Source organism: Polypterus senegalus, chromosome 2 (genome assembly GCF_016835505.1).
Source record: "Polypterus senegalus isolate Bchr_013 chromosome 2, ASM1683550v1, whole genome shotgun sequence".
Taxonomy (NCBI): Eukaryota; Metazoa; Chordata; class Cladistia; order Polypteriformes; family Polypteridae; genus Polypterus; species Polypterus senegalus.
The window spans coordinates 50,755,206-50,768,099 of NC_053155.1; the positions used below are offsets into that span (position 1 = coordinate 50,755,206).

The 12,894-nt window shown below is 38.8% G+C and overlaps 1 long non-coding RNA gene across 1 annotated transcript in view; it reads left to right on the plus strand.

Moving 5' to 3' along the window:
- The window catches only part of LOC120522897, a 30,398-nt gene extending 22,310 nt beyond the window's left edge, over nt 1–8,088 (plus strand). The window contains exons 2-3 of the long non-coding RNA XR_005632530.1: nt 2,495–2,591; nt 3,551–8,088. This is a non-coding gene — a long non-coding RNA (uncharacterized LOC120522897). The remainder of the gene's footprint in view (nt 1–2,494; nt 2,592–3,550) is intronic.
- Nucleotides 8,089–12,894: the final 4,806 nt, after the last annotated feature.

A 12,894-nucleotide genomic window follows, 5' to 3' on the forward strand; every position in this document is an offset into this window, starting at 1 on the left:
TCATTGCAGAACAGTTTAAATACCTAGGGGTAAACATCACAAGTAAACATAAAGCTCTTTATCAACAAAAGTTTGCCGTCTGCATGGAAAAAATTAAGGAAGACTTGCATAGATGGTCAACCCTTCATCTCACTCTAGCTGGAAGAATTAGCACTGTTAAGATGAATATTCTTCCTAAGCTCCTTTTTTATGTCAAAACATTCCAATATACATCAATAAATCATTTTTTAAGCAATTGAATTCAACAATAACCTAATTTATTTGGGACTCAAAACATCCACGTATCCAAAGAGCAACCCTACAAAGACAAAAGGCAGAAGGTGGCATGGCTCTACCTAACTTCCAATTTTATTACTGGGCAGCAAACATACAAGCTATAAAAACCTGGACACAAATAGAAGAACATACACAGGCTTGGTCCGCAATAGAACTAAAATCCTGCAGTACTTCTTTATATTACCTGCTCTGTGCCCCAATAAATGCAAGTCATCGGCAATATATTAATAACCCAATTGTGCTTCACTCACTCAGAATATGGAACCAATGTAGAAAGCATTTTAAGATGGAGAAGCGTTTATCTGTGGCACCTCTGCAAGAGAACCACCTCTTTCAACCTTCGCAAACATATGCAGTTTTTAATATCTGGAAAAAATTTGGGATTAACTTGCTTTGAGATCTTTATATAAACAACATTTTTGCATCCTATGAACAATTCCATTCTAAATTTAACATTCCAGCTACACATTTCTTTCACTATCTTCAAATTAGGAACTTTGTTAAACAGAACTTTCCCGATTTTCCTCATCTTGCACCCTCATCCATGCTGGAAAAAATATTGCTCAATTTCAAAGACTCAGACACCATCTCTGCAATATATAAAATTATTTTACAGTCCCTCTCTTTCAAAGATCCAAGAGGACACTGGGAAAAAGATCTCTCCATTAATATATCAGAAAAAGAATGGAAAATAGCAATGCAGAGAATTCACTCAAGCTCCATATGCACAAAGCATACAATTATTCAATTCAAAATTATATGTCGAGCACATCTGTCTCGCCTAAAACTTTCTAAAGTGTTTCCACAAGATCCAACCTGCGAACGCTGCAATCAAGTCTCAGCCTCACTGGGTCACATGTTTTGGGCCTGCACCAAATTAACATCATTCTGGACCAAAATTTTTAATTACCTTTCAGACAGCCTTGGTCTCACAATCCCTCCTAACACATTAACAGCTGTGTTTGGGGTTCTGTCAGATGGGTTTAAAGTGGAGAAGGACAAACAAACTGTGATTGCATTCACTACACTTTTGGCACACAGACTTATTTTGCTAAACTGGAAGGATCCTAACTCTCCTCTTTTAAGTCAGTGGGAAACCGATGTGTTATACTATTTAAAATTGGAAAAAATCAAATACTCAGTTAGAGGATCTGTACAGATTTTTTTCAAAACATGGCAGGATCTAATCAATAATATTTTAGAATAAGCTCTTAAAGCTCAGAGGAAGCAATTATTTCTGTATTTCTTTTTCGTCTCCATTCATCTCTATTAGCTTATCAAACTCATCAATTTAGGTATGTTTACAAGCCTTACGTTTTACTCTGTTGGCCATGCTCTCTCTTTCAGGGGTCGGAGTCGACTTATTCTCAATCCTACTTTTTGTAAAAATTGATTGATTTGTATGGAATGATTGCAATAAAATTAATAAAATTAAAAAAAAAAAATAATAAATAAACATGACAGTGAAAATGAAATCTGTGAAGATTGCTAAAGCCCCAGTCAGCAAAGCGTAGAGCAAGAAGTTAACCAGGCCATCAGTCTGTTGAAACATCAGAAGGTGACTGATTCAAGGCAAAGCCAGACTTGGATTGGGAATAATGATGAAGATGTAGTCTAGAGCCACAAAGGAGGAGTAGAAAGGGGTAGTGATCTCTGAAGTGACCATTGTGGAAGAAGAGACAGATATAAGATTAAAACAGTGCGTGTACATCATCTAGGGAGATAGACAAACTGGGAAGATGTGTTGAAATGGGTCATAATGTGTGCCAACATATGGAAGACCCCACAGGCATGACTAATCTTCCTTATTAGGTCTACATATAACACTCTCCCAAGTCCCAGTAATGTACACCTCGGAAACAAACTGCAAACTATGTGATACAGAGAACTCATTTTCTCTACACACTCTGTTTGGCTGCAAGGTAGAATTAACTCAGGGTCAGTATGGCTGGCGCCATGACTGGTTCTTCAGAAGCTCACAGAGGTCTCAGAGGAACACAGGCTGGAAGTAAATAGTGCCAGTCACATAACTTCACAATGGCTGATCTACTTTGTAAGGCTGAGTGAAGAGCCACAGAACATTACCCAGAAGGAGTGGCATGGACTGACACCTGAAAGTGAGTGGCACCTTAGAGCCGATTTGGATCAGCAGTTCAGGTTTTTACTCAAAATCGCCACAACTCAGACCGGGTATCATCTTGTGGCCTGTCTCTTCTAGGACGGTGATCATGGTGGAGCTCAATGTCCCATGGGAGTACAGAATGGAGACAACCTTTCAAAGGAACAGGCTGAGCAGGCTCAGTTCCAGGCTGGAGGTAAATTTGTGAATGATTTCCATAGTTTTTGTTTACACTAGTTTTTATATTTTTATACTCTGATTGAACTGAACGATGTCATCAGTTTTCTTTACACTGTAAGTATATACTTTCCATATCTTGATTACACTTCTGAATGAATACATATATTTTGGTTTGTGTTGGAAGTTTATGTGCACATAATGATTGAGGTTTTAAATTAAGACAGCAGGCCTTTGCTCTGCAAAGTTCCTACACTGAAAATGGTTGCTTTATGCACACTGGTTACCTTTTTTGATTTAATGAAAATTCTAAAATGTTGTGTGCTCTCATGAAAATAAACCCTATATATATATATATATATATATATATATTGCATATATTGCCATACATGCACAAATGGGAGATAACATCAGGGCTCTTCTATCAGATATACCACCCCCAAACCATGGGATGGTACTGTCATGAAATGACTGTCCTGTCCTTTTATTCTCAGACCAAAACATCAATGGTATGAGGACCTCTGACATCATGTCTGGCTCTGGGGACTTTGACCTGCCCCTGGAAAGCCTTAAGAGGGCCGTCACTATTGCAACCGGCAGTCAGTTTTGGACTTAAATCTGAAAAAAATCTCAATAACAGTTCATTCACTTTGTTGTTTTGGTCTTCAATTATACAAGAATCACCATCCAGTGTCCCAAACCTTTATGCTCTTTTATGTCCATTTGGCACAACATATACATACATATACAAGTCCTCCTTGTTTAAGCTGTGAGTTATCTGGTGGTAGCTTTCTAGTTGAAAATGTGTTCTGGTCTCTTGCCAAAACTTCTCTGTCCTCAAACCTCGCTGTCCATCTATCTATGGTCACGCGTTCACATTGGAGGAACTACTCACAGGCTCTGTCGAGGTATGTAATAACCCATAGAGACAAGACGGGGTGCTGCAGCTAACATTGTCATCTCTGTCTTTCTCCGCAGTGCTGAGAAGCCTCCCAGAGAGGGCATTTGACGTCATCCCTTGAAGTCTAACTGTGACAAAACCCTGGGTGTTCCGAAAGGAGGTGTCATTATTGGCTTAAACGACCTGTTGGACGGAGCTCTGCTAGCATCAACTAAAGCAATTTATTTGTTTTCCCACATACAGGACATACACCAAAGAGGGTCTTTTGATTTTTTGTTTGTTTTGCCTTGTTCTCAGACAATGAAAGGGACAACCCAGTTGGTGCAACAAAATTTCCTCTGTTTCAGAACTGTAATTTCTGCACCTAACCATACTATCTATCTATCTATCTATCTATCTATCTATCTATCTATCTATCTATCTATCTATCTATCTATCTATCTATCTATCTATCTATCTCTGTCTGTCTGTCTGTTTGTTTTTTTTCGTTTATAAATTAGTATTACAGCCCACCATGTACCCATCTGAGATTTATTTTCCCCAGCTGAGGCTGCTGGCTGGAGTTTTACTCTCCTTCTTTGTCAACTGGCCATAGCTCAACTATACTTTTAACAGACTTCAATATACATAAACAATGCTGAGTATAGCTTATTGTATTTTTAGCAAGTTGCCTGCCCTAGTGGCTAAATAGTTGGTTTTAAATCTCCAAGGATGCAACTTAACTTGCCATTTTGTGATTTAAGAGTAAGTCATTGCATCTCGTTGGGCTCAGATCTTGGAAAAACTAAATTATGATGATGTTTAGAATGGAAATCACAGTAAATCAATTGTTCAGTCCATTTTCTTTATTTTTATTACAGGGTTACAGGAAGCTATTGTAGAACCTACCCGAGAAATGGGAACAATCCTGAAACCAATCCCAGATGGCACACAAATGATTTTACAGGGCACATTCACTATCTCATATTGGGCTAATTTAAATTACCGATTAACTTAACCTGTACCAAAGACCACTTAGAGAAAACCGACACAGAGTCAGGGAGAACGTGAAAACTGCATATAGGCAGACAGTATAAACAGAACTCAAACTTCTTAAGTTGTAAAGTAGAATCTCTACCCATTGCACCAGCTATCAATGGCGCCATGTAAAAGAAGGCCAAATTATTTTGATTTGTGCCAATTCGTGTTAATTTTAGTCTGTTAATTCATTAATCCACTTTTAGACCTTGAATAGTCCTCCATTATTGGATACAATTTCCTTTTAAAAACATTACCAACCATCTCAAGTTTCTTGCAAAACAATACCTTTTTTTGCCCACTAGGGGTCCATGTAGGACATTTAAATAAGCAATGATGTTTGAAATGATACTGATGATGGTCTACTGTACTGAGAAAGGATGAGGAACATGGAAGTAGAACATCACCTCTTATTAAAAACAGATCTTTAGTTAATTAAATTACAAGATAATATGTTCCAAAAATAAATTGTTGCAATCATTTCTAAAAAAAGTCATGCAATTTCTTTTGTTTTGATTTTTTTCAAGCATATTTAATGCCAACACAACCCTGAATTGAATTAAATGAGTTCAGAGAATTTTCTAAGTGGTTGGATTGATTTTTAATATAATAATTTTCAACTGTGTTCGAAAAGATGGCTACTGCAGGGTGCACTTAACAGATATTAATTTTGCACCAAACGCAACAATATAAAAAAGTCAAAACACGTTGTGTCCTGGACACTCATCAGATTGCTCAGTCAAGGCATAGCTCGTGTTGGTAAAAGATGGTATTTCAGACTAATGTCAAAGGGTCAAAGTTAATGTTACTTCATGTGTGAAAAAACATCTGTTGAATTCCCAACAGTGAGATATGGAGGGTCTCAATATTGATTACGTTTTTCAGTACAGATTGTTTAACTTATCTGAACTGATGGGAAAGTAAGAGCCTCTGGCTGATCCTGCCAAACTCAAATTTACTTTTGTTAAGATAAGCCTCTTCTTTCCATGGAGACATGATGTAAACAGTGCATCCCTCAAAGCAGGGGTCTCAAACTTAGTCCCTGGAGCCCCTCCGTTTTTAAGTTAGTGCTGTGTTTTAACTGAAATTTGTTCTTATTTAGACTTCTTGTTTTTCTGGTTCTGAGCTTAGCAGGTGCATTTGTCTCAATGTCAGCTCCCTGGAGTGTCTACTGAACTTCACTATAGACACAAAATTCTTCAGTGGGTTACGTGTATCTTAGAGAAGAGTGCAAGGCAGGAACTGAGCCTGAATGGGGTACCCATCCATTTCACTTTTACAATGAGTTAATTTAAAATTATAAACTAATTCAACACAAATTTGATTTTATTATCTTTTCTTCTGTTTGTTTCTCGTTTTGTGCTAGTTGCTTTTTACCAGAAACCTGTCAAGTTTAAGTGTTTGAAGATCAGGACTTTATAATGTATATGGGTAGTTCTGAGGAGGATGGTCTTCTGCAGCTGCATGACACTCACTGTATTTGGCACCTCATCAAGATATTTATGGAGACCTAGCTTAGCAGTTCCAAGTGGTCTGACTATGACTAGAATCCCATGAACCTTTGTGTTCCACATGTGTGAAAGTTAAATCTTAAGGTCTTTGTATTTTACTGAGATGTACATGTCATCTTGAAAAGCCATATTGATTAGTAGATACTACTACTACTTGCTACTTTCACAGAAAAATGATGTCTGGTTGGTTAGCTCCAATTGTACAATCACTGTTCACAACCATATCATACATAATGATGGTGTTCTCTGTCTTGACAACCTTTCAAGGCTGGTAATCAAACCAATAATCAGGGAGGCAAAAATCATGGACCATTGACCAGTGCAGGTAATTAGCTATCTGATTGTGTCGATGAGTGTACTCTTCTGCCACTAACACTGAGCATCCAGAAACAACATGACTAATGAGCTCTTCCGATTGCTGGCATATCCTGCACTTACTATCAAGAGTTTCTTTCCATCTTGAAAATACTCTGTAGATGATAGCATGTGTTAAGTACCTGATCCTGACCTACCATACGGAGACTCAATGACGGACCCTTTAGCCCAGAGCCTCGCAACCATCCAGGAGTCCAAGGGTCAGATTCTTTTCAACATGCAGTATTTGTCTGATGTCTGTCTGGAGTACTGACCTTGGAGTGGTTTCACACAAGAGATTGTTGATTTTTTTTGTCAATTAGTAAAGCCTTCATCCTATTCTTGATGGCCATAAGACTAGATGCTGTTGTCAGGGAAGTATCAAGCGTGAGGTATTGGCATTTGATACCTCCAATTTCTTTGCCAATTTTGACAAGATAATTTCACTTCTGTTTGTGTATCTCATTAAGAGTCTGGTATTTTGTTGGCTTCTTCTTCTTATTATTATTTTTTTGTTTTTGTCACGGACTTTTTTCCAAATCAATCTAACAGGACTGAGGTGTTTACATACATTTAAACAACTGCAGATTAAATGACTTGGTTGGCGGCAAATATTGAATAGAAAGGGTAGATATGAACAATGTGGTTTGGGTTCAACAATCTATCAATTGTGCCACACTAATTACAATGTGTGAGGACAAGTGAAGAAGCACCTGTTGAGACACAAAGTCAGAGAACGTAGAAACTCCACACCACTAGTGAGTAGACTGGAATCTAACCTCAGTCTCTTGGAGTTGGAAGCACCAACCCCTCTGCCACTGTGCCACCCCATCTATTAAATACACCAACTAAATTAAAATGCATATAGATTCAAATTGTGGGATTTAGCCAGAATAGCTGTTGCCATTAGTGTGGTGCTGATAACAGGTCTTTTGCACATTGGTTCACTGTTGTTATGATTTTCCCACTTTCAATCATCTGTCAATGGCTCATAGATAGCCACCCCAACAGTTAAGCCAGTGGCACACCATAAGACGCCTAGTCAGACGGGATGTCACATTCGACAATGGCAGTTCCTGATCTTGTCACCCAGAGATGTCCAGTTACACACTATAAACTGCCAGGTATGACAAATTACATGACTCCATGATGACTTTCTAGCACAGTTTAAAATTTTCAAAGTATTGCAAGCTCACCCCTTTGTCTGAAAACTAATAACACGCAGCCTGACAGAGCCTGGGCTTTATGGATGCTTTCCAAATACAACTAATTCAGCTGCAATCTTTGCCCTTTTTTGTTCTATTTTACCACGTGTGGACTATGGCCGGCCATTCATCCCGGCCAATACCCCAGGCCGCTAGGTGGAGCCCTCCCTGCAGCATGGAGGTGCCCCGAATGCCAGCAGGGAATTATAGACAATGGAGTTTTAATCCACAGCCCTTCTGGATAACACGGGGGCCGCTAGAAGGCACTGCAGTGGAGGAGCAATGAGAAATTTTGCCTACAACACAAAAGTGCGTCCTAGTCACATGGACAAAGGGAATGACATGGTTCCAGGTTGAAGAGGAGGAGTTTTCATGTGACCCGGAAGTGCTAGGAAATCACATGGACTGAGGGATTCAGAAGCACTTCCGGGTCATGGACTATAAAGGACTGATACCAGACGACGAACTTTGCTGGGTGGCAGGGTGGCAACACGTTTGGGGCAGGAGGATTGTTTATTGATTATTGATTGAGAGTTATATGAGTATTGTGGTGTGTAGGGTCCTTTGTGCACTGTATTATAGTCTGAATAAAAATTATTGGACTTTTATCTGGTGTCTGGCGTATGATCAGAGGGTTCAAGGGGACGACAGCACCCCCAATCTGTCACACATGGTATAATAAACATGAGACGTCAGTCAGATATGTCTTTCATCTGTTTGTGAGGTCCAAAACACAGAGTTCCTTATTCCATATAAGCATATTATATGCATTGTACTTCCAGGTGAGTTCTCAATAGTTGTCACTTATCGCATTCAAAAAAAACACATCCCTGTCACTTAAGACAAACTCAAATTTGTTTGACTTATGTCATTGGCGAGTCACACACTGGTTTGACTGAGTTGCAGGGTTTGTCGGACTATAGGACAGGTACACAGGATCATGCCACAACTGCCTCCAGCTCAATGGGATTATGTATGTGAAGTCTGCAGCTGAAAATCACAGTAATGTGACAGGGCCTTTACTAGATGTCATTGGCCTGCATTTTGTCCTTTCCGGTTTATGTCCCTGTTTTTTCCTACTTCTTTCTGATTCTCTCCTTTTCTTGTATACTTCCACACCTCCGATTCTCTATAGCCCCCTGGTTGAAGATGAAAACTGTGTGATTCAATAACCACTTTTAAATATACTCTGGTGCCAGCAAAGGGACCTGTTTGGTAATAAGCAATGACAGATAGATGAAAGCGGGAGGATGTTTTCCTGAATATAATTTCAACTCTCTGCCATATTTATTAACAGGGTCAAGTACAATTCCTAGTTGGCCACAGAGAAAAAAGACTAAAACTTCACACAGCATGTCTTCATGTTGTGACACACCTGTACTCTCAATTGTCCTTCATGCTTTAGGTCTGATGAACAGTCCAACTGTGTGCTGCCCCCTAGCTGCTCTCTTCTGCCACCTTCTAACACTATAGAGATACAATGGATGTTTCCACCTACAGGATGATAATACCTACTCTTTCTCCAATGTTTCTGTCTGTTGCACTTCTTGGAAGATAATTGACAGTCGTTGTCTCTTTCTGTCTCATAGGGATTTTTTTTTACAGGACCTCTATGTGTCTACTTATATATTGTAACAGAAGAGTGTATTTATTTAGCAAGTTAGTTTTTTTATGTGCCTCTCTCTTTATCTCTTTGTAATCTTGTCTTTCTACCCCCTTCTCACTAGCTGAGTCCTCAACTGAGCTCATCTAACTCAAAACTCTAAAAGCCCTTTGTTATGAGGCAACGTTAAACTCCCACATGAGGTAATTTGTGGATAAGCTAGGAATTACCTCATGAATTATTAGTTGGTCAATAAGGTCTGTGGCCACCAAGATGCAGTGTCCGCTGGTGGCCCCTTAAATCCTCCCCCATAAATATGTAAAGGTCATGACCACTTAGATAGGCTCTGGGGTTAACTTGAAAAGGCAAAACAGTTTAATTCTTTATAGTTTTGGCAGTTTTTGCAAATCTCTTAACACCCAGGAGGAGCACTAACTCACGGCTTGTATTCTTCACTTTTAAAAGGCAACATGGTAATATGTCTTCTGATCTGGAGTTGCTCCACATTCCCATCTTCCCTGCCAAAAAAGAGACAAGAACGTCAGCAGTCACATCCGCTGATGTCCCAGGGTGGTAGTGCTTACCTTTGACGAGCTAGAAGGTGACCCTCCGATGCACATGCATGACAGGAGCTATGAGGCACGTGTACTAACCACAATGTCACTGTGTTGCCAATACATACACTCACAGAAATGCTTACACGTGTACATGTGCAGTGAATTTGATTCTTGAAAGCATCATGCTTTATTCATGGGATCAAAATAACAGTGAAAATTTTGAAATGAAAACGAGAAGTGGCAAATTTCTGCCTGTGGCATTTTCTTTACTCATATACATGTAATGGGAACAGTATGGTCTCGAATATCATTTCATTTAAAACAAATGTCTTTGTGATTCATCTCACTACTTTACATGATGTCATCTCCAATCTTTAAAAGTTACAGTATGTACAAAAGACCCAAAGCAATCAATAAGAAAATGTTATCCTCCTATTGGGAAACAATTTATTTTCATTTTCCCTAGATAAAACATTTAAAAATGATAAGCCAATGAAATAAATAAAGAAGCACACACAACAGTGATTTTCACTTCCCCACTAGGTGGCCTTATTTGAAAATGGACTGTTTTTAATATCAAAAATGTGAGGGCTATTATTATTGAGCCGAGAAAAAGTGCGGTTCAATAAACTGAAATGTGACTGTTATTGATAAAGAAGTAAATTCAAGCAAATGTACAGTTGGTGAATATTTCATCCATTTATTTTTAAGCCTGCATTTTCCTATTAAAAGGCTGGTGGGGACATACCCACAACAAGAAGTCAAAAACAGAAGTTAGTTCTAATCAAAATGCCAGGTCAGCTTAATGGTGCCTGTTCACTTACTGTAAATGTATTCTCTGAAATGCAGAAGGAAATCCTTATGAACATAAAGAAGACATGAAACGTCATCAAGAACATAATCTGTTTAGAACATGAAAAGAACGCAGTGCTTCCTGACATCTTTGTATCTTCCAATGTTATTTATCAACCAAGACAGCAGAGGGCACTCAGCAGTGTGTTCAGTGCCTTACAGGCGGTGCACAAGAACATCTCCAGTCCATCTCCTTCTTCATTGTCTTTACTGTCTTATTGTTTGTTGAAGTTTGTTTTTTTGTTCAATCAATCAATCAATCAACATTTATTTATATAGCACATATTCATACAAAAAAAATGTAGCTCAAAGTGCTTTACAAAATGAATAGAAAAATAGAAGACACAATAAAAGATAAACATAAGTCAACATTAATTAACATAGAATAAGAGTAAGGTCCGATGGCCAGGGTGGACAGAAAAACAAAAAAACTCCAAAGAGCTGGAGAAAAAATAAAATCTGTAGGGGTTCCAGGCCAAGAGACCGGCCAGTCCCCTCTGGGCAATCTACCTAACATAAGTCCAACAGTCCTCTTTGTATTTAGGGTTTTCATGGAAGGACCTGATGATGATGGTCATGTAGACTTCTGGCTTTCAGTCCATCAATGTTGGTGCATCATGATGCTTTGAGTAGGTGGTGGTGGCACAGGCCGCCACCACAAAGAAACCGGAAAAAGAAACAGAAGAGAGAGTTGGGGTCAGTAATGATTTTGGAGCCACTGTGAATAATTATTATGAAGAATTGAACCTACAGAGTATCAGTATTAAGTTAAAGTGAAGTTATAAAAGGCCATGTTAAAGTAATGTGTTTTCAGCAGTGTTTTAAAGTGCTCCACTGTATTTGCCTGGCGAATTCCTATTGGCAGGCTATTCCAGATTTTAGGTGCATAACAGCAGAAGGCCGCCTCACCACTTATTTTAAGTTTAGCTTTTGGAATTATAAGGAGACACTCATTTGAAGATCTAAGGTTACGATTTGGAATATAACACGTCAGACATTCCGATATATAAGATGGAGCGAGATTATTTAAGGCTTTATAAACCATAAGCAGTATTTTAAAGTCAATCCTGAATGACACAGGCAACCAGTGTAGTGGCATCAAAACTGGAGAAATGTGTTCGGATTTTCTTTTCCCAGTTAGGATTCTAGCAGCTGCATTCTGCACTGTTGAAATATAGTAAGGCAAAAAAAGGAAAAGACATTTTCATGTATAGATTTTGAAGAAACCCAATCCCCATTCATAGGTGCCTACCCAAAGCCACCCCTCCACGAAACTATTAAAGAAAGAGGATTAAATTAGAACTGATGGAACACGCAGGGCACTGGCAAGACCCAGAGACCCACATGCCCAGCTGAGGAAAGAAATCTAATAGAATAGTGTCGAGTTTGAAATCAGGGATTCAATGTTAGTCATGACTTGATCAGGGAGATTGTGTTTTCCCATTTACTATTACTATGCTCAGGTACCCCATCAATTCACGTGGCTGATAATTCTAATGAAGCAAGGTTGCAAGAAGAGGACTTCCAGACAGAGAAAGTGATAGGTTCAGGATTCTTCCTTTGGGCAGCTAATAGACTTTTGGGATAGTGAAAAATGACATAATGTACTGGTAGTGAAGAGAAATCTGACAGACATAGAGTGGTAGGAGAACAAGGAATAGAGATAGATAAGACCAACAAGAGGGCCGAAGCACAAAGGACAGCAACAATGGGACATTCCCAGAACATGTAGAGATAGGTGCCTTGTATGGTAAGAGTGCACTGATGGCAGAGTGAATCGGGGCTAAGCCCATCAGAAAACGCTTCTTAGTGTAATAAAAATTCTGTAGACAATTTTATATTGGATGTGTTTGTGCTTAGCATTCTAGAAGATATTTTAATGGTTTTAAAAATTGTGTTTCAACACAATGATGTCAATAGGGAAAGATCGTTGATTCATTTTTGAGAAACTGGGATAGGTGTAGTTATAGAATCACAATGGTGGGTGTACAAAAAGGAAACATGTTTAATGGAACACAAGAGTAAGAATAAGTAGTCAAATAATGGGTGTTTGGGAATTGGGGCAGAAAAACATACTCAACACGTCCTAAAAATGGATTTAACCTTTAAATAGAAAAAAGGAGGATGGAGGAATAAAATATTTGTCTTTCAGAAACTGAAAAGAGGCCTGCCTGGTTCCATCAAACAAATGTGTTGATGCCACATGAAGCCCAAAGTGGGTAAAAGATGTGTCACCAACCAATGTTGAAAGAGTTGTTGTTAAAGAATGGTGTAAAAGAGTGCCAGCGTGGTGTGGAGCCAAGGTGCATTTCTGTATGGTGC